Raw genomic sequence first — 26,958 nt, forward strand, 5'->3', positions numbered from 1 at the left:
CAAGTCTCATCTCGGATACTATCGTACGTGCAAAGAGGTATGACCGAGCTCATCTTCCATATCCTCTCCTTATTTCCTTAATCTGTGTCTATAAAGGAGTTGATGTTACGGGAGAAAGATTTCTCTCCGTCTTACCCACTCATCAAATTGAGGAATCAGCACTGCATCAAATGGGTTTTATTCGACAAGGCAATATGTTTGTCCGTGCTGAAGGTGATAATGCACAAGATGCTGAGGAATCAGATGAAGAAGATGAAGCTATTCCTATGCCACATCCAACCAATGTTGCTGGACCATCCCATCCTCCACAAGAATATAGTCTAGAAAGTATATCTAGACAAATTGAAGCAATGGCCTTTATGCAACAAACTAGGATGGATGACATGATGGCTTATCACACTCGTCGCTATGATGAAATTAATACTCACCTCAAGGAAATCGATGATAAGCTAGCCAAACTCTATGTTCCCGATAGTGATGATGAGTCTTAGGCACTTTATGCTTCTATGCTTTTTGTAGTGTGTGCTCTATATTTTACTCCTTTGTATGCTTGCCTCTTTAAAATTCAATAAAATATGTTGTTTTTCCTTAATAATTCTATGCATATATCCTTTTATTAAGGGGGAGTATAATTTCTAATAAATTTAGGGGGAGCAATTATACATCACTTTTTAATAATGATCAAAAAGGGGGAGAAATAAAATATTTAATTTATTTAAAGCCTTAAACTTATTTCTAAGTTCACTAACAATTGTTTCTTCCTTAAGTTGTGTTTTAAATACAGATTATTATCAAAAGCTTTAAACATCAAGAAGGTTTTGATCATCATCAAAAAGGGGGAGATTGTTAGCAAAATGATGAAGATGAAGTTTTGATGATATCTAAATCAAGTCAAGAACAATCAAGACTCATGAAGAATGATTTTTGAAGACTTGTAACTTTTGTAATAACTGTATGAACATAGGAAATTAGTGGTTTTATGTATGCATTCAAAAGTGATGTAAAAATGTACCAAGAAGCAAAAACTGTGCAGTGCTAATCGATTAACAGGGGTAAATAATCGATTATTCCAGAGAGCAATGGAAAAGCTCAGCACTGCATGCTAATCGATTAACAAGGGCTGTTAATCGATTAGCGCTAATCGATTAGCATGGGCTGTTAATCGATTAGCAAGGTGACCGTTTGAAAAACTAGCCGTTTTTGAGCTGTTGGACTATCCGTTGTTTTGTCTTTTAGTGAATAATCCATTAGCAACTTAAGATAATCGATTAACACAGTCAGAAAGGCTAAAAACGAAAAATGGAAGAGCCTTTGGATGAGTCTATAAATAGACTCTCATTTCCTCTCAAGAAAAAAAACTACAACTCTTCCCTTGTGCTCAAATACTCAGAAACTCTTGAGAATTGTGTGCTCTTGCTCAGCTAAGGAAACTCTGTCTGTAGAGTTGGTGAAATACTGCTACGGTGATAGAGGAATAGCTGGTTCATCCTTGGTGCGTCTAAGGAAGTGTTCGGAAGAGGAAGTCATCCTTCGTGAAGTATTCGGAGGAAGTGTTTCATCCTTTGTGAAGATTCAAAGGAGGTGTTGGTTCATCTCTTGTGGCATCAAGAGAGGTGTTTTCTAAACTCTTACAAATTGTATCTGTGTGATTGTAGTTTGTAATTGTTTTGTGATTAGTGAATTGTTTATCTTGTTTTGAGATAAGCGACTGGACGTAGGATTGGTAAGATCCGAACCAGGATAAAATCATCTGTGCAAATTTCTCTCAACCTTACTCTATTTTATTGTCTTTATTATTTGCTAAGTAAGTTTAATTGAGTAGAAATTTTTAAGGCACACGTTTTTAGTAAGAACATATTCACCCCCCCCCTCTTGGTTTGTTATTCCATGCTAACCATTCCGCTGCAGCCGCTCTGACAGTGATGAGTGTTGCTTTATGTGTTGATTATATTGATTGATGTTGAGATGATGGAATATTTGTGTGGTATTGATAAAGGTTCAAGTTTGGGGTTGTTGGGAAATTTGAAAAGGGAAAATAAAAAGAATAAGCATTGAGATAATTGTTGAGCAAATGAAAAGCAAAAGAAAAAGAAAAGAAAAGAAAAGAAAGAAAAGAAAGAAAAGAAAAGCTCAACACAAGGGAAAGTTGGGAATAAGTGAGAATGGTTTCTTGAGAAAGAGAGATTGTGTTTAAATGATGAAATTATGAATGACTCTCTTATCTCAAGGATTTTGTGATATGGAAAAACCAATTTTCTTCTCACCCCAGCCACATTATGATAACAGGTGAAAAACCGTTATTTTTATACTTAGTTTTGACATTAAAAACAACCTTTATGACTTAGAAACTAGCTTGAAATCATGCTTTTGCTTAAGTTTTGGAAATAAGAGCGTTTGATGAGTTTTATGCTTGGTTTTCCTTGTTTTGGTAGGAATTAAGATGAATTAGATGAAAGAAGTTGAAGTAGAAGGAGTTAGACTCAGAAAAAGAAGGAAAAGTGCACAAAAGAAGATTCGTTGTCACCGCTCAGCGCTATTTGCACCGTTGAGCACCAATCTGGCTGATGGATACACTATTTCGCGCTTAAGCGGCATCGCTGAGGGAAAATTCAAGTATCGCAGTAACCGCTGAGCACAACCTTTATCGTTGAGCGTCATTCTTTAGAACAACACTTACCGCTGAGCGCCAAACTACCGTTGAGCGCCATTTAATTGGACTTGGGCCTATTTTCATTAATTTTTAATAAACTATATAAGGGTTTAGTCGACCTAGGGTTGGTATCTTTGGACAGAAAGAGGCGAAATCACACTCCTTTCACCCCTTGGAGGCGGATTTTGGATGTGGAAGCTCTGATCTTCAACTTTTAGGGTTCTATCTTTCATTATTTTCATCTAGTTTCACCATGTCTATGGTGAACTAAACTTCCATTGTTATTGGGGAAACGATGTAATCCTTTGAAACTCTCATGTATTGAATTAATTCTTGATTTTATATGCTTTACTTCATTAACTGTTAGGGGTTTTCCTCTATACTCTATGCATGCCTTGTTTAACTCATTCAATTGCATGATTATTGATTTTGTGGACACATATGGGGAAATCTAGAACTGGGGAAATTCTCCTGGAAGCAATATTTCCTACACATAGGAATAGGAGGATCGATTGCCTTTAAGCTTTTATGAGAATGTAATGCATGAATAATTGCTAGGGAGACAAGACATTGTAAACTTGTGATTAGGAGTAGGCTTTCTTCACCGAGACATCGGGTTTAAGGTAAATTAGAAAGTGGCATTAACATTAATGAAGAAAGATGAATTCATGAATACTTGAGAGTTGATAGGATAAGTCAGAAACCTTAAAAACATCATCATTCCATATTTTACATCAATCACTTTCGCACCTTCCAATCCAATTGATCAAAACTTGGATTCATGTTTTTTTTTCGTAATTCAACCACAATGATTTTGTTTACATGTCTAATTTAATCAAGAAATCACATAATTGTCTAGGCCGTGAGTCCTTTGGGAAACGATACTTGGTTTTACCATTTATTTTTACTTGATATGATTCGGTACACTTGTCGAAGTGTTAACAAGTTTTTGGCGCTGTTGATGGGGACTCGTGGTTTAACTATTCTATTTGTGTGATTATTGATTAGTTTTGACTTGATTTTTTTTATTTTTTTATCTTTTTGTTTTATCTTTTTATCTTTTGAGTTTATCTTTTCTATCTTTTTTATCTTTTTGTGCTAACAATTGTTTCTAGGGTTTTGTTTTCTTGTGTATGGAGGATACAATTCGTACTAGGAGCAAGAAAATTTCGGAACCTCTTCTTGAAGGATTGGACGAAAGTAGAAGGAGAAGGAGAATCCAAACATCTAGAGAATTTTTTCCTTCTCCGAAGACACTTCTACAACCCTCACGACAAAGATCTAATCAAACTATTGAAGAGATGGCAGGAGAGAACAATGGTAGACATACTTTGGCGGATTACACCAATTTTGTTGGCGCTCATCACTTTAATAACATTGCAAGGCCAAGGTTCAATGCTGCAAACATGGAGGTGAAACCGGCGTTGATACAATTGGTGAAGAGCAACCAATTTAATGGATTGTCATATGAAAGTTCATATGAGCATCTAACCACATTCAACGAGATTTACAACACTATAAAGATCAATGGTGTGCCGGATGATGCTATAAAGCTTAGTTTATTTCCTTTCTCATTGGGAGGCAATGCTAAGCTATGGTTGAATTCTTTCCTAGAGGATAGTTTTACTGAATGGGAAGTCGTGGTTTCGAAGTTTCTAAACAAGTACTTCCCACAATCCAAAATCAACAAAGGAAAGCAAGAAATTTCTTCTTTCAGGCAAGGTATGGAGGAAACGCTAGGTCAAGCATGGGATAGTGATGGAATCGTACTTGACGTAGTCTTCTTTTTGTATTTTTACTTTTTATAGTTTAGCACTTAAGGAGCATGGGTTACTATAAATACCCAGCTCCTCTATTGGATTGTTACTTTTGAGAATAATGAGAATTGAGTTTTCTGAATCAGAAATTGTTCTCTCTTGAAAGTCATAGGCTAGAGAGTCCAAAGACTCCCTCTAGCCACCTTCCAAGCACCTTTCTCACTCTCATTTTCCATTTTCCACGATGCTTCTCTCCTCCACGCTGCCTCTCCTTCACTGCCACCTCGTTAAAGCATGCGTCAGTGCTCTGCCTTTCATTCATCGACCACGCGTCAACTCCTCCATTCCACTTAATTGGTTTTTCCTCTCGCGCATCAGAAACACCACTTCATTTCGCATTTCATTCTCGCGTCTTCCTACAGCACAAAACAAATCTTCATTTCTCCATATCTCAGAATCCACATATTTCACTCTTACGTTGCACATCACAGAGCATCTCACTCTCTCTCGAGAGCTCTCATCATCATGAACCAATGCTTCCATCACGGTAATCCTCTTTTTCCTCACAGATCCATCTTCTTCCATCATTTCTTTTGATTTTCTACCGTTTAATCCACTTTCCACTGAGCAATCTAGCTTTCCCACCGTTCAATCTTGAGTTTGAACCGATTAATCGGTTCATTGTGAGCTTTTCCCTTTTCTAGGGTTTTTATCGAGTTTAACCCCCTATCTTTTGTTCTTCTTCGAGTTTTTGTCATTTTCCGCTGCGTTCATCTCTGGAGGAAGCTTCGAAGGAGTCCGCGTCACGTCTTCGGTCTCTCCTCGGGCGTTCGTCCATCAAGTGTCATCAGAGCTTTGGTCGTCCACGCATCAAAGGTAAGTATCGTGTTTCTGTTTCCTTCGTTGTTTGAGTTTTGTTTTTTTTTTATTCTGTCTTGATTCTGAGTTTGTTCTTCCATTTCCGCTTTGTTTCGATTAATATCACGTTTCTGTTTCGGGTTTCTGTTTCGCATCTCTGTTGTGTTTCATTTTTCTGAGTTGTTCATCATTTTCCTTTACTGTCTTGTGTTTAATTTTTGTTCGTCATTGAATCAATTCAATATTTCTTTTCTGGTTTGATATTGAATTAGTTTGTGTTTCGTGCATCTTATTTCAGTGAAATTTGTTTTAATGTGTTTAGGTTTCCAAATTCTGATAAGGTTTCTTGATCTGCGCTTGTTATGCTTTGAGTCTTATTTCATTTTATTCGGTGAATCCAATTTATTTGAGTCTTTCATTTTCTGAATCTTATCCTGTCATGTTTAGTCTTGTTATTTTCTTATTTTGTCATTTTAAATATGTGTTTAACTGGGTTAGTATTCAATTTCGTGAGTACTTGAAGTTAACCTTGGTGTAATTTCTGTCAAGCCTCAAAAGCTATGACTCATTCGAATGAATAAGCTGGCTGACAGATTTCCATTGGCAATTTTGAATGATTGCATTGTCTTATGTGATTTGAGCCTGGCTGTTACTCACAAATGCACACCATATGAGCAATGACAAATTCATTAAGAGCTCGGGTGCTTAGTGTTTGACATGAGATGCAGCTTTGCATTGGTTCACAACACTTATTTGGTGCCTAATCTGTTTCTGGTTATTTTGTTTGATTGAGATCCATCTGATTGATTGAGCTAGTACCATGTGCATACCATATAAGCAATGAATTGCTTTGGCAAAGCTTGGTTGCACTGAGAAAACTCCAATAGAGTCTCATTTGCAGTTGGCCGATCTGCATAACTTTGATTGTGTCTATGTTCTTTGCGTTTCTTAATCTGGTTTAGCATTAGATCATTGCTGGACATCTTGCATTAACTTCTTAGTGTCTTGTTTGAATTTTAATTGATGTCTTTGACTTTAGCTAGTTGATAAAAAGCTATTTGAATCTTTGAGTCAATATTTGAGTGGTTAAGTTGCTTACATTGAGTAATTTGGGGCTGACTAAGTCAAATTTTGAGATAGTGTGTTTCTGCATCCAGTTACTTTACAAACAAGTTTCTTTTAGATATTTGAAACTGATGATGCAAAGAAACCACGAGTTATAGCTGCCCTAAGCATTTTTCACTCTTTAAACCACCAAATTTTTGGCATTTTTTCATTCACAAGTTGCTAGTTGTTTGCCTTTTCTGAAATTTGTGGAACTGGTGCATTTGAAATTGAGTTGTCATTGCAGCAAAAAGCTTGGTCATTCTGTTTACATGTAAAACAATTCAAAAGAAACATTTATATAGTTCTAAAAAGCTGACAGACCAGTGCAATTGACTTTTATGAAAGCTGATGCATTAGAAAAGCCTTTTCTCTTAGGCATTTTATGGAACAGTTGCAAACAATTCTGAACTGAATTTGAATTGGGTGCAAATGCAACTTGTTTGGTTTTTTTTTATTGCTTTTAACATCTACTCTAGAACTGATCTTAGGATCATGTTTGAGTGCTCACTTTGATCAAAAGCTTTGTTTCTTGTTTGTCAATTGTTGGCTGTCTTGGTTTTGTCTTGCACGTATAAACTCTGATCTGCTGTTCTAATTTGAGCTTTGTTTGTTTTCATAATCTGATCTAGAGTTGATCTTGAGTCAGTTTCATTATCTGCTGTGTTGTCATTGTCTTGTGGCTGTCCTGTTCTGTTCTGTTCTGGTTTCTGATTTCTGACTTTAGCCTAGCCATTCTTGATTTAGAAGTTGTTACACTCTGGTTTCTGGAAATTGAAAGAGGGTTTGTGTGCTTGGTAGCATCTTAGGAGGTGGTGGTCTGAAAGATTCTCAAGCCTTGAACTGCCAAGGGAGAATCTCCCTTCCAAACCTTTCCATTTTTGTTGAGTGTTTTAAGCTTCCAAAGAGACCTGATTTTTGTGAGCTTTGTGTGGCTGCATCTAAAGCCAAATATCCTTGTTGAGAGTGTGTTTTTACTTCAGTTCTGAATCTGAATTGTGCTTACCAATTAGATTTGTGCAGTTTTTGTTTTGATTGCCATTTATAGGTGGTTTTGTGTCAAGAGTGAATTACAAAAAGCTGCAACAGTGAAGAAGTTGAACAAGGAGTCTCATGAAACTTGAACTGAATGGGCTTTGGGAGTGCAGACCAGAACCTTCACTGATACAGTTGTAGAACTTCAACAGAGTTTAGCTTAAGTAACCAGAAGCAAAAACAATTCACGTGGGAGTGTTGAACTGAAGGGAGTTTCTTTCACCTTAAATTACTTCTGTTTGGTTGAACTATGCCTGTTATAGCTTGTCATTGATTAGCATCATTTGAAGTGTTGATCTGGTATGATAGTTTTTGTAGACTAGGATTAGCCATTCTGAATTGGAATTGTTTCTGCATTGCATTGGATTGGTCAGGTTTTGATTAGTCTGGATGGTTGTTTAATCAGTTTGGTTCAGCTTTGACTTACACCTATTTGCATCTAGTTTAATATCCATTGCCATTTGTACCTTGCTGAAATTTGGTGTGAAATTTTAGTGTGCAGAGCTGATCTGTTTGGGAGTTTAGTTGGAATTACACAGCTAAAAGCAGTCTTGTAAATAGGGAAGTTGCTTAGCTTACCTAATTCTAGTTTGCTTAGCTATTTTTGAGTTTCATTTGACATTGCTTTGCATTGTGTACTCTGCTGAACTAGTTGTGAATTTTCTGTGTAGTTTGGGAAAAGCCATACTGATTGTACTGTAGCAGATTGTAAATTGTGCGATGAATCCGTGAGACAAGTAGCATTTACATCTTGCTATGCAGTTTTGAACTAAAGGGCCATTCTTCTACCTTAAACTGTTTCTGTTTTGATTGAACTGCTCTTGATATAATTTGTAATTGCTTGCAATAAGTGAATTGTTGATTTAGTTGGAATTGTTTGTGCAGTATAAGTTGACACCATTATTTGAGCAGCAGCAAAATTCTTAGTGGAAAGCTTGTGCAGCCAAGAGAAAGGGAAGTTCTTACTGCCCTATATCTTCTTTTGCAATCTGTTTTAACTAAGTGAATACTCAGCAGTTTTGTGCATTTGTGATTATAGGATAAACCAGAAGCTAGAAAAGGGGCCAAAGGTGGCCGAACCAGCAACAGGAGTGTACATCTTTTTGGCACAAGGACTGGCATCAAAAGTGGATTGTAGCTGACCAGTACCAGGATCGTAGCATAGTTTGCTTTCTTTGTATTTGATTTGTTCAAATTGTTTGTAATAGGCTGGTGTTAGCCACTGTTAGCTTTAGCTTTTGTTTTGTAAAAGGGCCTTTTATAAAGTCCAAGTGCTTTGGAAGAGTCCTTGGTGCTCTTTCAAACTCTTGGCAACTTTACTTGCTTTAAATTTAGCATAGGTAGATAGATGAATGTGTGATTTGATTTGTGTTTCTCGTAGGGGTCATTAGAGTCCGCTGGATTCTTAAGTGTTGTGTTTGTTTGATTTTGTGTTTCACGTTTAGGGGTGATTTAGGCTAAAAGGGATTAAACTCTAAGCCTTATCACATTAGAGTCCGAGAGTCTAGTCTTTTAATTGTGATTAATTGTTTGTGATTGTTTGAGTTGTGTACTTTGTTTCTAAAGGTGATTTTAGTTTAAGGGGTAATTAGTTAGTAGCCTAAGACATTTCTGGCAAGGCAAGACTTGGTACTTAAGCAGCTCTTTAGCTCACCTCTCTTACCTGGGACTTGTCTAAGTGAAAGTTTTTAACCCTCTAAATTAAGAAAACTCTTAAAAACAAAGATGTCTTCTTATAGTTCATATAGGTCTTCTAGGTTAGATAATGTTGATGAAATGTTTAAACAAGCTAGGAATCTTCCATTCTTTGGTAAAGACATAGGTGCATTAACATATCTAGCTTGGGAAAAAGAAATTGATAAAATAAATCCTTGGTTTTATGAAGAAAGTGAATATTATGTCCTTAGCATATATCTCTCTAAGTTAAAAGAGCATGCAAGTGAGTGGTGGGATGAAAGACAATATCATGTTAGGAAAGGTAGAAAGTCCTCCATACGTGATTGGCATGATTTAAAAGCTTGCATGAGAAGAAAGTTTGTGCCTTCAAGCATTAAAAGAAACCTAGAACTAATTAGGGATTGCATTGATGATGGAAAATTATTTCTTGAGAGTTTAAATGATCATGGGTTTCTTCGTAGAGAATTAGAATTTGGGGCAAGACTTAAAGAGATCAAGGATAAGAAAAGAGAAAGAGAGATTGAGAGAAAAGAAGAGGAAGAAAGGAAAGAAGAAGAGAAGAGAGAGAGAGAGAAGAAAACGAGAAAAGAGAAGAGAGAAAAAGAGAGGAATTAAGAAGAGAAGAAGAGAAAAGAAAAGAAGAAGAAAGAAATGAAAAAGAGAGAAAAGAAGAAAAGAGAGAAAGGAAAGAAAGAGAGAAGAAAGAAAAGGAGAAATTGTTGCTGATGACAAATTCTATTCTTTTCAAGACTATGGAACCTAAAAGGGAAGGTTTTCAAATCTTTACTTCTTTTCCAATAATGGTTTATTCTTCAAATATGGATTATTCTACAAATCAAAGTATTAGAAGTTCTTATTTTCTTGTTTTTAAAGAAAAATTCTTTCTTGGATTGATATTAATTGAAAATATATTTGATGTTTATTGCAGATTTGTGTTTGATCCCGGAGGAAGAAAAAGTGGATATAAAAGAATAAGGCCACTCCAAGATGGCCATGCTCCCAAAGATTGTGTGGAGTTTCTTCATAAGGCAATTGCCAGATTTGAGGACAAATCTTTTTTTAAGAGGGAGGGTATGATGGAATCGTACTTGACGTAGTCTTCTTTTTGTATTTTTACTTTTTATAGTTTAGCTCTTAAGGAGCATGGGTTACTATAAATACCCAGCTCCTCTATTGGATTGTTACTTTTGAGAATAATGAGAATTGAGTTTTCTGAATCAGAAACTGTTCTCTCTTGAAAGTCATAGGCTAGAGAGTCCAAAGACTCCCTCTAGCCACCTTCCAAGCACCTTTCTCACTCTCATTTTCCATTTTCCACGGTGCTTCTCGCCTCCACGCTGCCTCTCCTTCACTGCCACCTCGTTAGAGCATGCGTCAGTGCTCTCCCTTTCATTCATCGACCACGCGTCAACTTCTCCATTCCACTTAATTGGTTTTTCCTCTCGCGCATCAGAAACACCACTTCATTTCGCATTTCATTCTCGCGTCTTCCTACACCACAAAACAGATCTTCATTTCTCCATATCTCATAATCCACATATTTCACTCTTACGTTGCACATCACAGAGCATCTCCCTCTCTCTCGAGAGCTCTCATCATCATGAACCAATGCTTCCATCACGGTAATCCTCTTTTTCCTCACAGATCCATCTTCTTCCATCATTTCTTTTGATTTTCTACCGTTTAATCCACTTTCCACTGAGCAATCTAGCTTTCCCACCGTTCAATCTTGAGTTTGAACCGATTAATCGGTTCATTGTGAGCTTTTCCCTTTTCTAGGGTTTTTATCGAGTTTAACCCCCTATCTTTTGTTCTTCTTCGAGTTTTTGTCATTTTCCGATGCGTTCATCTCTGGAGGAAGCTTCAAAGGAGTCCGCGTCACGTCTTCGGTCTCTCCTCGGGCGTTCGTCCATCAGATAGATACAAGAACTTATTGAGAAAGACGCCCACTCGTGGCTTTGACGAAGCAACAATAATCATTCTTTTCCTTGGAGGTCTTGGTTCACAAACCAATTTGATGCTAGATGCCTTAGCTAGAGGTAATATTAAAGGCAAGACTCTAGAGGAAGCTTTTGAATTGATAGACAACATGGCTACTAATGATAACGAGATGCATAGGGAAAGAGGAGCTCCACCTCAACAAAAAGGAGTCTTACAATTACAATCCCAAGATGTCTTGCTTGCACAAAATAAAATCATATTTCAACAGTTGGAGAATTTGACAACGACACTCGTTGAGTTGCTAAAGGAGTTGAAGAACGTTTTACAGGTTCAACAACAACAACTCTGTGAATTGTGTGGTGGTGACCATATCAATGGTCAATATGCTTTTCCAGTGGAGGCCCTAGAAGATGTCAATTTTATGGCCAATCAATTTCAATACCACTAAGGGAACTTCAATCAAGGGTGGAAACCTCACCCAAGCATGGGTCAAGGTCAAAATGGACAAGCTGTACAAGCAGGACAAGTTAATAGACCACAACAACAACCATCACTATGGCAACAAGTATCTGCACTAAATGAGAGATCAACAAAGTTTGAAGAAACTCTTCAACAATTTATTTAGGTGACTATCTTCAATCACAAAAGCACTGAAGCTGTAATTAGAAATCTGGAGATACAGGTTGGCCAAATGGCTAAGAAGTTGGAGGATATGCCTGACAGGAGTTTTGGGGTTAATACTGAGGTTAACCCTAAGGAAGAGTGTAAAGCTATTGTGAGTACACATGATGAGAGGGTGGACGAAAAGAAAGAGAGAGTTGAGTTAGAAAAGAGAGACGAAAAAGGAGAAAGAAAATGTGAGGATGAGAGAAAAGAGAAAGAAAAGAAGAGGAGAGAGAAAAATTTTGAGAAAAGGGAAAGAGTTCTTCCTTATCCTAAGGGGAGTGAAAATTTGGATAAAGAGAGACAACATCAGCGTTTTAAAGAGATCTTCAAGCAATTGGAGATTAAAATACCTTTGACTGAGGTGCTGCAACAAATTCCTGCTTATGCAAGGCACATGAAGCAAATCCTCGCAAATAAGAGATATCTAGATGAGGAAACTAGTGATGAAGAGGGAGATTGCATATTGGAAACAACAATGAAGTCTCGGCTAGAGCTCACACCAATTCAAACAGCTTGGATAGTTGCAAAAAAAAAAATTGTATTGTGGAGTATGTAGAGGTGATGTCTCGGCCAAGCAGTATTTAAAGATGCAAGTGTGTTTGATTAAAAGGACAAATAGAATTGATGAATGCCTCTACTGATATAGAAAATATAAGCAAACTTCACACACTTAAATCCTATGGTGATCAAACTCAATTCAGCATACAAGCATGGAGATGTAACAATACTCTTAGCTATGCAATTTCAGAAATGTTTGCTAGAAAACTCCTAAAGAGGAACAAACAAAGCTAACAAGGAAGGAAAGACACATACAATCCAGCCAAGACAAGGAATATAAGCTGGAGTAGGTAAACAAAAGAAAAGACAACACCTACTTGTTGAAGACTTCCAAGAGCATTTGTGTTGCTTGAGCAAGAATGTGTGTGTGAAAGCCTCTGGACAGCCACGTGAATCACTTCACTGCACGGACTTGAGTCTCTTAGAGCATCCTTTAGAGTGTGTGGATGTTGTATAACGAGCCAAAGACAAAATTCAGCCAGTAAAACACATAAAACAGCAAGCAAACAATGCAAAACAGATTAGAAGCCTAGCAACAGTATGTACTGGATGACACTGGTTGAAAACAAATTAATTGCGTATAGTAAATGAAAGAATTGAAACGAAGTAAAAGCTGTACATTTAAGTAAACATCTGGACAAAAATTTTAAAAATATTGCATATAATTCGGACAATAAATGAGCATGAACTGGATCAAACAAAATGGAAGTAGAAACAACGTTTTTGCTGGACGCACAAAATGAGTACTGAATGCGCATAGTAAATGATGGAATTAGCTCAAATTAATGATTGGACATTATTCCTAATATGTAGACGAAACTAGGAAAAAAAATTTCACACAAAACGGATAAGAAATGAACTCAAATGAAAGACAACAAGTTGGACAAGCATGCAACGTATGCTGGACGCGAGCAAGAATTGAAAAATGCTTTTCTACTATACTGTAACATGCAATCCTAATGAGGATCAAGCTCATGGCTCTAGATACCACATGATGGGGAAGTACATGCTTAGAGAAGAGTAAACTAATGACAATTAAGAATGGAATTGAATTAAAAACGAATAAGTGAGAAGAGATGGAAAACTTAGGTGTTGTAGGCACGCCACTTGAAGAGGATTCCAAGATAAGTGTCGGGAGTTGGATCGCTGATAACGGTTGAAAATACCGTTATCTGTGATGTAATTTTGATACTAAATGTACCCTTTTCTGCTTAGAAACTTGCTTGAAATCATGATTTTCTGTTATGTTGTGTGAATAACAGAGTTGAGGTTGAACTTAATGATTTTATGACTAAATTCCTTTGTTTTATTAGGTTAATGAAGTGATTTGGAAGAGGAGTCAAAGTATGAAGGAGTCAGCATGCAGAAAAGTATACCAGAGTGCAGAAAAGTCAACCAGAGTGCCAGTTTTCTTCCGCACCGCACCCAGGTGCCCCTCAGGGGCGCTTGAGCGCCAGAAGGGCACCGCACACCACCTGGGCGTCCCTTTTGGGTGTTTAAGCGCCAGAAAGTGTCGTTCAACGCCCGAGCGCCCCACCTAGGGCCCTTGAGCGCTAGCGACATGGGCCGGACTTCGTTTCTGTTCTATTTTCGCTCTATTTAAAGGACCCAAACGTCCTAGGTTTGGTATCTTTGGCAAGAGGAGCAGATAAACACTTTTTTCACCCCTTGAGGGTAGATTTTTGGGATGGGGCAGATCTCCTTTTCCTTGAGGTTAGATTTCGGGATGTGACAGCTCTCCTCCACTCTTTCTAGGGTTTTTCTATCTCTTCCATTCTTTCATTGTTCATTTAGTTTCACTATATCTATGGTGAACTAAACTCTATTTGTTGTTAGGGGATGATTTAAACTCTTGAACTCTCATGTATTTGAATTGATTCTTAATAATATATGTTTTTTCATTAATTGTTAGAGTAATTCATCTGTTACAACACTTGCTTTATTTAACTCATTCATAGCATAATGTATGTATTGCATGAGTGTCGGGAGGTTCCTTACAATTCAGGTTCTTGTTGAATTACTCCCAAGAATAATATTTCTCTTGGTCGTCTTAAGCTCTTGATCTTCACAATTAATTACTAGGAATGCTAGGAATTGTATGAATTGGTAATTAAGGAAAGGTTTATTTTGCCGAGGGATCTTGTTTAAGTGATTTAGTAAGTGACATTAACATTAATGCATGAAGAAGAAGTTAACTATATGGACACTCAATTCCACCAAGGTAATTTCAACCACTGGTGGAAACCTCACTGAAACATGGGACCAAGTGAATATGGACAAGCTGCCAGACAATTCAATAGAGTACCACAACAACAATGGCAGCAACAACCCTCTCTATCAGAAAGAATGGCTAAGATTGATGACATACTTCAACAGTTAATACAGATGTTTGATTCTCATCACAAAAGCACTAAAGCGACACTCAGAAGAATGAAGATGCAGCTTGATCACATACTTCAGAAGTTGGATGATTTTTGGAGCAATATGAAAGTTAACCCTACGGAAAAATGTCAAGCTATTATCACTAAAAGTGACAAAGTTTTAGATGAGAGAAAAATAGAGAGAAAAGAAGAAAGGTTGAGTGAAAAAGAGAAAGATGTAAAGGAAGAAGAAGAAAAAGAAGAGAGAAAAAGTGAGGTTGAGAGAAAAGAAAAGGGGAAGAATGTGGAAGAAGAGAGAAAAGAAACAGAAGAGGTTGAGAGAGAAAAGAAAAAAATTGAGAAAAATTTGTTGTACCCTAAGGAGTGTTCCAAGGAGGAAAAAGACAGGGAAGAAAAGAAAAAGAGAGAGAAGGAGATGAGAGAAAAAAGAAAGAATCATATGAAAAACCCCTTCCTCACCCAAAGAAGTATCATAGGAAGGAGAACGAGAAAGAGTTTGAGCGTTTCATGGAAATCTTCAAGAAATTGGAGATTAAAATTCCTATGATTGGGACACTACAACAAGTTCCTGGTTATATTAAATTCCTCAAAAAATTCAACAAAAAGAAAAAATAATCCAAAAAAGGGAACAATTGAGGCATAGAGCAATTGCAGTAGGTGTTGAGAGGGTCGCACCTCACACAAAAGTTGATTGCAAAATTAATGCAGTATAGACTAAGAAGTGACTCCTAGGTCGTCTCTCAAGGACCAAATTGTGGTTCAGTCTCAGATCAAACACGTAGTGGGGGGTTTGTAATGCTTTTGGTTGCGGAAAATTAAATCAAACTGAAATTAAATAAAACAAAATTTAAAACGTGGAAATAAATTTTTACGACAATAAGACTAAATGGTAAATGACAATAAAATCAGAGAATGCAAAATTCATCGATGCTTGAAATTAAAACGCTGTAATAATAAATATGCAGAAAACAGTAAACGGTAAAATAGAACGGATAATAAAAATTAAAACACTTTAACAGGAAATGAAATTCATCAAGGATTCAACACTTAAATTAAAATGACTGAACAATGAAGATAAAAATAATATGAGAAAACTGCTCTAATCACTGTGACACACTACTACTCAACTACATGCTTATGAAAGAAAGAAACTCTACATTTGCTAAGTGAAAAACCGAGAAAGAGACCCCCTTTCGGGTGGCTGCTCCCATACGTCCCAACCCCTACTGCCATGAATTTTCCAGCTCTCTCTCACTCACGGACCTCTCTCACTCACGGACCTCTCACTCTCTACTCATGCTACCCTACACTCCATTTCTCTACTGGAAGAACACTACCTACTCTTCATTCTGCTGCCTACACTACTGGAGCCTACTGGAAGAGAGAGGCTCTCCCAGGCCGTCACTCCATCCCGTAACAGCCCCTTATCCTAGGTTGCAGATGGAGCTTTTAAATGAAAGATGAATGACCCCTCGAGACTTCCTTGCTGGACGTGCAACTTCTTTCTGCTGGATCACGCTTCAAGATTCATTCACGTTGCTGTTGCTTCTGGACGCTCCCCTCCTTTGCTGGATCGTAAGCCTCCCTAAAATCCAAGCTGGACGTCCTCCTTTCAATTGCTGGACCGTGGATCAGCTCCTGGAAGCGTGAAGTCTTCTCTCTGCTGGGCTTGCTGCTGGAAAATGAAGAAACATGTTGGGCCGTGAGCTTCTTTTAAAGCTGCTGCTGGACGTGCTTTAATTCTCCAAGCACCCCTTCACGTGCTTCTGCTTTTGCTTTTGTGGACGTGCAGCCCTCTTTTAATATAAAAATGGAACCCTTCTTTGCTGGATGCACCCCTGCTGGATTGTACCGCTGGAATGCTGGACTGTTTCTGCTGGATGTGAATCAGCGTGTGTTGCTCCCTGCTGGCAGCGTTGGTTCGTTTCTGGATCACCACATCTCAACGTGCTTCTGGAATCAACACCTCCTCGGTTCAAGCATTCCAACCAGCATCACCGCTTCCTTCTTTCTCCTGAAAACGTGAGCTGCTGCTGGACATGAAGACCGTGACACTTGCTGGATACACCCCCTGCGCTGCTGCTTCTACCTTGTGCAAGCTGGGCGCTGCTTGCTGCTGGACTTCTTCCACTCATGAAAGCATCGTGTGCTTTTTCAAAAGTGGCAGCTGGAGCTCCAAAATCAATTTCCCATGGGCCGTGAGCTTCCCTTCCGTCTGCATGTCTTCTCCTGCCTTGGGCCGTGTGCTGCTGGATGAAGAAATGAGTGACCCATCATCAGCGCCTCTCTCCAGCAAGCTGGACCTTTCCGTGTGCACCTCCCTTCCAATGCTGGACAGCATGTTCTTCTATGGGCCCATGTGTTTTCTGTCTAGAAGAAATAGAAAGATGCCTCTCCAATTTTGCTGGACGTGACAGGCCGTGTGAATGATGCCCAAATTAATGAAATGCTGGACGGTTGCTGCACTTCTTGAAGCACCCCTGGACGTCCTGCAAGCACCTCCAAAAAGTAAATCCACATCTCTTTTTAGCTTAAAATAAAATTGATCTCACATTTCTCTTTCAGTCCCAAAATATTATCCAACAATTTCCCTACAATTAATAATGCAAATAATTAGTCTCAGATAACTCAAATTAATTAAAATAAGAATTTCTGATCAAATTGAGCACAATTAGGAAAAATGGAAAAATACTGGACATTTAAGTACATTCCCCTGATTAATTCTAGCACAATAAACTAAGTGAAGTGAAGAAAATATTGACTCATCAGTAGGTCAAGCTAGTGACGTTAAAGAAGCGTTTGTTGGGAGGTAACCCAGTTTCTAATTTTGTTTTTTTTTTTTGTTTAGTTGTGTGGTGTGGATTTGATTTTGTTTTGCAGTAATGATAACATTTGTTGATGGATGCTGGACAACATCTACTAAGGGATGCTAAGAGGATTCAGATAACAACATATACTGATGGATGCTGCTACCATGAATGATAGCCCAATTTTCTGAACTTTTCTTTTTAGTTTATTTAATTGTTTGGTTTTGATTTGATTTTTTATCTTTTTGAGTGTTTGAGTTATTTTTTTAGGTTAATTTCTGCTTTTGATGGTAGTAATGATAGCATCTACTGATGGATGCTTCTACAACATCTACTGATGGATGTTGCTATGATGAGGATGATGAATGACAACATCTACTGATGGATGCTGTTATGGAAGAGGACGTTGACTAGACATCTATTGATGGATGTTAGGTGATTAGGCATCTACTGATGGATGCCGATGAAGATGAGAAAGATTGGTGTCTATTGAGGGATACCAATGAAGATATGAAATATTAGCATCTACTGATGAATGCTATGTGATTAGACATCTACTGGTAGATGTTACTAACAACATCTACTGATGGATGCTATGATGATGAAGATGGTGTCAAGCTAGTGTTAAAGAAGCGCTTACTAGGAGGCAGCCCAGATTTCTAAACCTTTCTTTTTAATCAATTGTTTTGTTATTGTACTTTGCTTGAATGAACCACACTGCTTTGATTCAACTGTGTTATGTTTTGTGATGAGTATTGTTTTGTGATATTCTAGTGTATTGATTAATGTTGAGATGATGCATGATGTGCTGATATACAGGTGATGGCTCATAGTGTGTGAAATAGGATCTTGAGGTAAAACTTGATTGAGATACTAAGTAGGGTGTTTTTCTGAATTCTCGGACTTGTGAGTTTACCTGTGTGAGATTTGGGCTTCAAAGTTTTTTGTGAATAATTGTTATTACTTTGGAAGCATGAATGATTTTGCCCAAATTTTCTGTGATTGAACTATTTGCTTGTAGGTTTCATATGATCAAGACCATATTTTGTTATCCCTTATTCTTTTAGCCTTCACATGATTTTTCTCCAATGAAAAGAAAACAATTTGTTTTAACCTTTGAACCTTGAGCCTTATGCATGTTTTGAAAACCCTTTGTGAAAATTTTTACCTTGAGTTAAGTTGAGAACATTTGTGAGGTATTGATAAAGGTTCAAGTTTGGGGTTGCTGGAAAGATTGAGAAAGGAAAAAGAAAAGGCATTAAGCTAAGCAATGAGTACATGAAAAGCAAAAGCAAAAGAAAAAGAAAGATTAAAAGAAAAGCTCAATGTAAGGGAAAGTTGGGAAAAAGAAAGAGAGTTTGTGCTTGAATGATGAAAGCATAAATATCTCTCTTAACTCAAGGATTTTGGTGACCAAAAAAACCAATTTCCTTCTTAGCCCAACGAAGTTACAAGCCATGAAAAGCCCTTGTGATGACAACTTACTTGTGAGTATGTTTGATTGTGGTTAAATGAAAGGCAAAGTTAATTTGTGTGACATTGTGATAGCAAAGTGAAAAAGACACCAACACCTCACTATACACCTGTTAGTTGAGTGAAACTTTTGAGTGCTTGAGTGATACACTTTTGAGTGCTTGAGTGATACACTTTTGAGTGCTTGAGTGAAACACTTTCCTTGGTAAGGAGTAGTTCTTTGAATTTCTGATGACATCTTTGCTTGGTTGATTGATCATTCTTAAGGAAAACATCTATTGAAGTATATGAGCATCACATTGATTTTTATTGAATTAAGGCATCTGGACATCTTTACTGACATATTTATGTTGAGTTGATAAAAGTGATTCTTGTCCTAGAAGGAAAAGTTTTGAAAAATGTTGAATCATTGTAGTAATTGTTCTAAAAAGCTGAGTTACAATCTGTTTTGCTTGAGGAGAAGCAAAGTTCTAAGTTTGGGGTTGTGCTAACGGTTGAAAATACTTTTATCTGTCAATTTGAACTATCACATCCTCCACCACACCATAGGGCCTTTTGGTGGATCCATCTGCCATGCATAAAGTCATCCTTGCAGGCTTGACTTCACAACCACCAATCTTGTCAAGTACAGACAAGGGCATCAAATTGATACTAGACCCTAAATCAATTAGGGCTTTCCCTATTTGTGCCTCCCAATAGTGCAAGGAATAGTTAAACTTCCTGGATCTTTATCCTTTGGAGGAAGTGCCTTTTGCAAAATCACACTGCAATCACCTTGTATCTCAGTAGAGTCCTCCTCTAAATATTTCTTTCTTTTGAGGAGTTTCTTTAAAAACTTAGCATATTCAGGGATTTGTTGTAACGCTTCAGTCACAGGAATTTTTATCCCCAATTTCTTGAAGATTTCATCAAAACACCCTGAATGCATCTTTTTTTCCTTTTTTGAACACTCCTCATGGTAAGGAAGAATTTTCTTATTTTTTTCTTCTTTTCTCTCAACCCCTTCTTTCTCTTTTCTCTCTTTTTCCACAATCCTCTCTTTTTCTTTTCTCTCAACCTCACTTTCTCTCTCTTCTTTTTTATTTTTTTCTTTTTCTTTTTCCTTAATCTCACTTTTTTTCTCTTCTTTTTCTTTTCTCTCTTCTTTTTCTTTTCTCTCTTTCATCTCAACTTTTTCTTTTCTCTCTTTTTCTCTCTCATCATTCATGCTTACAATAGCTTTGTAGTCTTCCTTGGGGTTAACTTCAGTATTAGCCCTAAAACTTCTAATAGGCATCTCCTCCAACTTCTTGGGCATTTGACCAACCTTGATCTCCAAGTTCCTTATAGAAAGTTCATTGCTTTTCTAAGTGGAAAGACTTACCTGCATGAATTGTTGGAGGGTTTCTTCAAGCTTTGTGGTTCTATCAAAAGGAGTGGTTTGTTGTTGCCATTGTTATTGTTGTTGTGGTGGCCTATTGAATTGTCCACTAGTTTTCCCAAACTGACTTTGTCCCATGCTAGGATGAGATTTCCAACCTTGATTATAATTTTTGGGACGAAACTGGTTACCCATGTAATTAACTTCTTCATTTAGATTCTCGGGCACAACACATTGACCATTAATATGGTCACCACCACATAGTTCACAGAGTTGATGGTGAACTTGTAAAACATTCTGGTATTCCTTCTGTGGCTGAGAGAGCTTCTTTGTCAACACTTCAAGTTGTTGAGTGATGATCTTATTTTCAGCAAGCAAGGCATCATAAGACTGTAGTTGTAAAACTCCCTTAGGTTGTGATGAAGTTCTTCTTTCATTGTGCATCTCATTATCATTAGTATCCATGTTGTCAATTAATTCATAAGCTTCCTTTGGAGTCCTGCATTTGATATTGCCTCTAGTTGAGGCATCCAGCATCAATTTGGTTTGTGAACAAAGACCTCCAAGGAAAAAAATGATTATTGTTGCTTCATCAACACCATGAGTAGGTGTCTTTCTCAACAAGCTTTTGTATCTATCCCATGCTTTCTCTAATGATTCTTCCATGCCTTGATTGAAAGACGAGATTTCTTGCTTCCCTTTGTTGATCTTTGACTATGGGAAGTATTTATTCAAGAACTTAGCAACCACATCTTCCTATTGAGTAAAGCTATTTTTAGGAAAAGAGTTTAGCCACAATTTAGCGTTGCCTCCCAGTGAGAAAGGAAACAAGCTTAATCTAATAGCATCATCTGGCACTCCATTCAGCTTCACAGTGTTGCAGATCTCATTAAAGGTGGTAAGATGCTCATATGGACTTTCATGTGACAGCCCATTAAACTGGTTGCTCTTCACAAGATGGATCAATGCAGGCTTCACCTTCATATTCGCGGCATTGACCCTCGGCTTTGCAATGCTGTTAAAATGATGAGGGCCGACCACGATTTCATAATCTTCCAAAGTACATTTGCCTGGCTGTCCATTATTATTGTCCATGATTTGCTGATTTGGTTGTGAGAGGATCTCTAGAACAGGGTCCTTAGATAACCTGTTCCTTTTTCTAGTCTCAAGTCCTTCAAGAAGAGGTTCAGAAATTTTGCTGCTTCGAGTCCGAATTGTATCCTGCATAAACTAAAACAAAACCCTAGAAAATATTGTTAGCACAAAAAAAAAAGATACGAAAATAAAAAAAAGAATAAAATCAAATAAAATCAAATGAAATAAAATAAAGTAAAATAGAATAAAGCCAAAATTAATTAAGAATCACACAAATAGAATAGTTTAAACCGTGAGTCCCCGGCAATGGCGTCAAAAACTTGTTGATGGATTGGCAAGTGTACCAAATTCCACAAGTAATATAAAATGGTAAGACCAAGTATTGTATCCCAAAGGACTCTCGGCACTAAACAGTTGTGTGATAACTTTATTAATTAAGACTTAAATAAAATGAGATTGTTGGTTTCAAATGCAAAGACATCAAATTAAATATGAATGCAAAGACATAAAATTAAGACTTACAATTCAGGTTCTTGTTGAATTACTGATAACAGTTGAAAAACCGTTATTTTTATTATTAAAATTGATATAAAAAACAAGCTTTATGACTAGAAACTAGCTTAGAATCATACTTTTGCTTATGTTTTTGGAAATAAGAGAGTTGGTCAGGTTTTATGCTTAATTTCCTTGTTTTTGCAGGTTTTTGAGATGAATTTGATGAAAGAAGTGAAGTGGGACAGAGATGGAATCAGAAAAGGACACAAAAAGTGCAAAAGAAGAGAAGCCGCAAGTACCGCTCAGCGCCAATTACCTTTGAGCGGCACTTTTAAGGACCTGTTGGCACCGCTGAGGGGTAAAAATGCAGCTAAGGGGCAAAATAAAAGAAACGCATTTACCGCTAAGCGGTAATTACCGTTGAGTGCCACTTTATTGGGCTTTGGGCCAATTTTCTATAATTTTTTATGATCTGTTTTGGGCTTGGACCCGTTTTATATTATTCTTATGGGCTTGAGCTTAATTTTCTGTAATATTTATAAGTCTATATAAGGCTTTAGCCTTCCTAGGGTTAGTATCTTTTGATGGCTTAAGCCCAAAAACACACTTTTCACCCCTTGGGGGTAGATTTGGGGATGGTGACGGCTCTCCTCTTCTCTTTCTCGGGTTTTTCTAGCTCTTTTATTCTTTCATTCCATTATTCATCAAGTTCTTCCATGACGATGGAGGGCTAAACCTTATTGTTGTTGGGAAAGATGTAACCTCCTTAAACTCTCATGTATTGAATTTGTTCTTCAAGATCTTTTATAAGATACATGCTTTCTTTCATTAATTGTTAGGGTTTTTCCTCTTTGCTCAAAGCATGCATTATTTAATTCATTCGATGTCATGATTATTGATTTTGTCGATATGAACACTGATGCGGCTGTCGCGGCCCATCAAATTTGACTGTGCTTCGAATCTTAGGTCCAACACATAGTGCGGGGGGGGGGGGGGGGGGGGGTTGAAAGTGTTTTCATGCTTAGAAATGAACTAAATTAAATTAAATCTAATAGTTCATGATACAAGGCAAGAACAATAAAATACAAATTAACAGTAGAAATTAAAACAGATTTAAACTTCCATTAAATGAAATTAGATGCAGCAAAACATATTATAATGCATGAAAATGAAATTAAAACAGTAAAAACAAAATTAAAATATTAAAAACGAAATTAAAACAGTAAAAACGAAACTGCTACAGTCAAAACGAAAATTCAGCAACATAAAACAATAAAAACAAATCTGGAACAGAAATTAAAACAGTAAAAACAAAATTAAAACACTATAACAAAATTAAAACAGTAAAAACGAAACTGCTACAGTCAAAACGAAAATTCAGCAACATAAAACAATAAAAACAAATCTGGAACAAAAAACTGCAGTACAGAAAACATAAATACAAAAAACAGTAAATACAGAAAATAGTAAATACAAAAATTGAAATTACAGCAGTACATAATAACAGCAATACAAAAAATATAGAATTTTAGAATCACAAATTGCAGTAATACAGAAACAGTAAAAACATAATACAAAAAAATAGAAAACATTAAAGCAGAAAACAATAAATTGCAAAATATAGAAACAGAATCAGGAATACTACAGCACAATATAGAAAATGAAATTACAGAGAATAATTGAAAATGAAATAATCAACAGCAGAAGAAAAACAACAGCAGAAATTAAATTATAGAAAAACATAATTTAGAAATTAAATTACAGCAGAAAATTAAATTATAGCAACAAAAAAGAAACAGTAAAAAAGATCTAGAATTTCAGCAGCAGAAAATGAAACCAAACTTTGAATTGAATTGAAATTGTAGATGAATTCATTACAGCAAAGAAGAGGAAAACAAAATTATAACCTAAACATCCAGCCCTTAGAACGTCCCCAAAAATGGGGAGAAGAAGAAAGTTGCCCGCTTTCTACATTTCAGCAATGTCCAGCACGTTAAAGGAAGGGGATGTCTTTCCCAATCTAATTTTTGCTTCTTATAAACCCATATTCCAACTTTGCCCTTCCAATTTTGGCCTAATTTCTAATTTGTCCCAAATTATATTGAAATGGAATTCAAATGCAAATTACAATGAAATAAAATAGGAAAAATTACAATATAAATGATGTGGCATCTCTCTTTAAATCCCAAAATAAAATTCCAAAATTGCCCTGAAAATAATAATAGGAATAATTAAGCTCAAATAATTCTAATTAATTAAAATAAGAATTATTAGTCAAATCACTACAAAAATAATATTTTATAGGAGGGGTTTATTATTAGGGGATTTTGAAACCTCCAAAACACTCGGCGGTTTTTTTTTTAAACTTCTGGAAATTTTCGCGGTTTCGTTAAAACCACAAATAAATTATTTTTTTTATTCAAAAACTTTTTAAGTGAAAATATGTTCTCATTTTTCCTCTTTACACCATGCTAATATTTTTTCATTTTTCCTCTTTACACCGCGCTGTAAACTTCTAACGCTTCATCTTCTTTCTTTTATGACCCGCTAACCAACAGAGAAGCCAGCCATCGCACATCTCCTCCTGGAATCACTGTCGGTGAGCATGGTGTCCAGCGACAGAACTGGTGCGGCCAACTCCACTCCTCTCTCCTTCTTCGCTCGTGAAAAGTCAGGGCCTTTCTTCATCTCCATCCACGACCGGTTTTGTCTTCATTTTCCAAAAATTCTTATTCTTGTTTAGTTTAGTAATATTTTTAAAAATAACAGTGACGGTCTTGCTACAGAGTAGGGAAGCAATGAAAGTTGTAAGCAAAGAAAAGAGTGAATCTGAACATGTAGGGAGAACGAGCTAGGGTTTGGTTTCACGTTTCTTCTTCTTCTTTTTGTAGGAGCACTCGCTCGCGCACAATAATAGAGACGATTCACACTTTCACATCGGTGAAGCAGCCTTGGAAGAAATAGATTGTTGCTTCTTGAGATCGGTTGTGCTAGATTCCGCATGCAAGGTGATAAAACTGTGTGCGTTGGATCTTGGTTAGGGTTGAGCAAACCTTGCAAGATAGTTATTAAATATGTATTAACATGGAGTGAAATGAAATATTAAATACAATGCATATATTCCAAGCTAAAAGAATTGAAGAAAAATGGCTGTTGAAAATATTTTGATTCCCACTTAGCTATGGACTATGTTCATAGAGCACTATTATTGATCTTGAAAATTATAATTTCTTGTAGACACTTGTAGCTCCATCGGCTCACGAAAGACCTAGAAAACTAAAGGCCACATATCTCTAGTTCCTCTAGTGAGAGTTTATATTTTTCACAGATGATTCACACTGGTAGTTTGGTATCATTCTTTTATAATTTAGTATTCATCTTAACCAACTCATAGCTTGTGCACTTTGTTCAACCTGCATTGTATACTACGATTTGATGAGACGAATTTGAACTATTAGCATCAAATGTGCACATTTCTTCTTTTTCGATCTGTTATCCAACTCATAGCTTGTGCAAGGTATATCAACGCAAAAACCAGTCTATTTGCAACTCATGGCCAGGTAATAGTTTCAGATTTGAAAATGCTTTATGAATATTTATATTTGTTAGTGGTTGCTATAGTAACATGGAATATTGATGTTGCTGTGATTGTGTATATTTCATTTCGTGGTCATTTTTATATTTGGGGTGTTAATGATCTGAATTGCATCTGAATAAATTGTTAAACTGTTTATATTATGTTTAGTGTATCCCTAACTTTCTTTTATTTTTGTATAGTTTCCATGTTTATTGTTCCTTTTCTCAATATTTTTATCATGATTTGGAACATTGTGGTTGTTATTGTTTGGTTTCAAATTTAACATAAAACACATTGAATCTAGTGAGATACTCATATAAAATGAGCATGGGTCATTGTAGACATAATAAAATGTTACAATTTATTTATAGATATTCTTTTGTCTTTACTAATAAAATGCTTTTAATCTGTTCTTTTATTCACTGTATTAAAATTTGAGATTTTATTTATAAAATTTGACGATGTGAATTGAAACAACATAACATCGCTATGTTTGCTATGTTTAATAAGCATAAGATAATTATAAGCTTATAAAATAGGCAATCAGAGACGTATGTCCATATATTGTATCAATCAGCTTTTAAGTACATTAGATGTAGACTTGGAGTTATATATATATATATATATATATATATATATATATATATATATATATATATATATATATATATATATATATATATATATATATATATATATATATATATATATATATATATATATATATATATATATATATATATATATATATATATATATAATATTCCATTATTTGATTTTGTTTTTTCTACCACTGAGAAGATATAGAATTACGATGTATTCGTGAAAGTGTTTCTGATTGACATCTTCGACAAAGTTATATTTGTTTAATGTTTTTTAGATCTTAACAGAGATGTAATTCACCAGTTGTGAATATAACCACACCACATTAATAACATGAAACTTTATTTCATAAATAGCACAACAATAGTACATGTTTGTCATCAAGTTTTTCTCAACAAATCAAATTAGTTGATCATCACTAGGAGGAATGAAGCATCCATCCACTAACAGAGACACACTATATCAGTTTAATAATACTAAGTTATACATATATAATACTAAGTTATAGGTAGTTGAAGTAAACAACAGGGAGTAGAAAATGTGGCGTGTTCTGGCAGCAGTGAGAAGAAACTTTCAGAAAACAAGAAAGAGTTCAAAGGTGGCAGATGATAGCATGTTTGAAGTAGGAAACAGTGTGAGCTATTTGGAGATGACAGAGGCAGAAGACAACATGGTTGGGGGCTTGTGTGCATCATTTTTCAAGCTTCAATATCAATACTCTCATGTGTTTCTCACCCTCAGGTTAATGGTTCTGATGGGGTTTGGGTAACTGGGGAATTGTCACAAGTTTCTAAAATGAACCATCTCATGGTAAGTGACAGCATGAGATATGCAATTTTGATGTAGTAAATATTGTGAATAGCAATTGTTGTTGCCCCTGCTTTCCAAGGACAACATCACATACATCTCTCTCTTTCTTGC

This window comes from Vigna angularis, chromosome 7 (genome assembly GCF_016808095.1).
Source record: "Vigna angularis cultivar LongXiaoDou No.4 chromosome 7, ASM1680809v1, whole genome shotgun sequence".
NCBI lineage: Eukaryota > Viridiplantae > Streptophyta > Magnoliopsida > Fabales > Fabaceae > Vigna > Vigna angularis.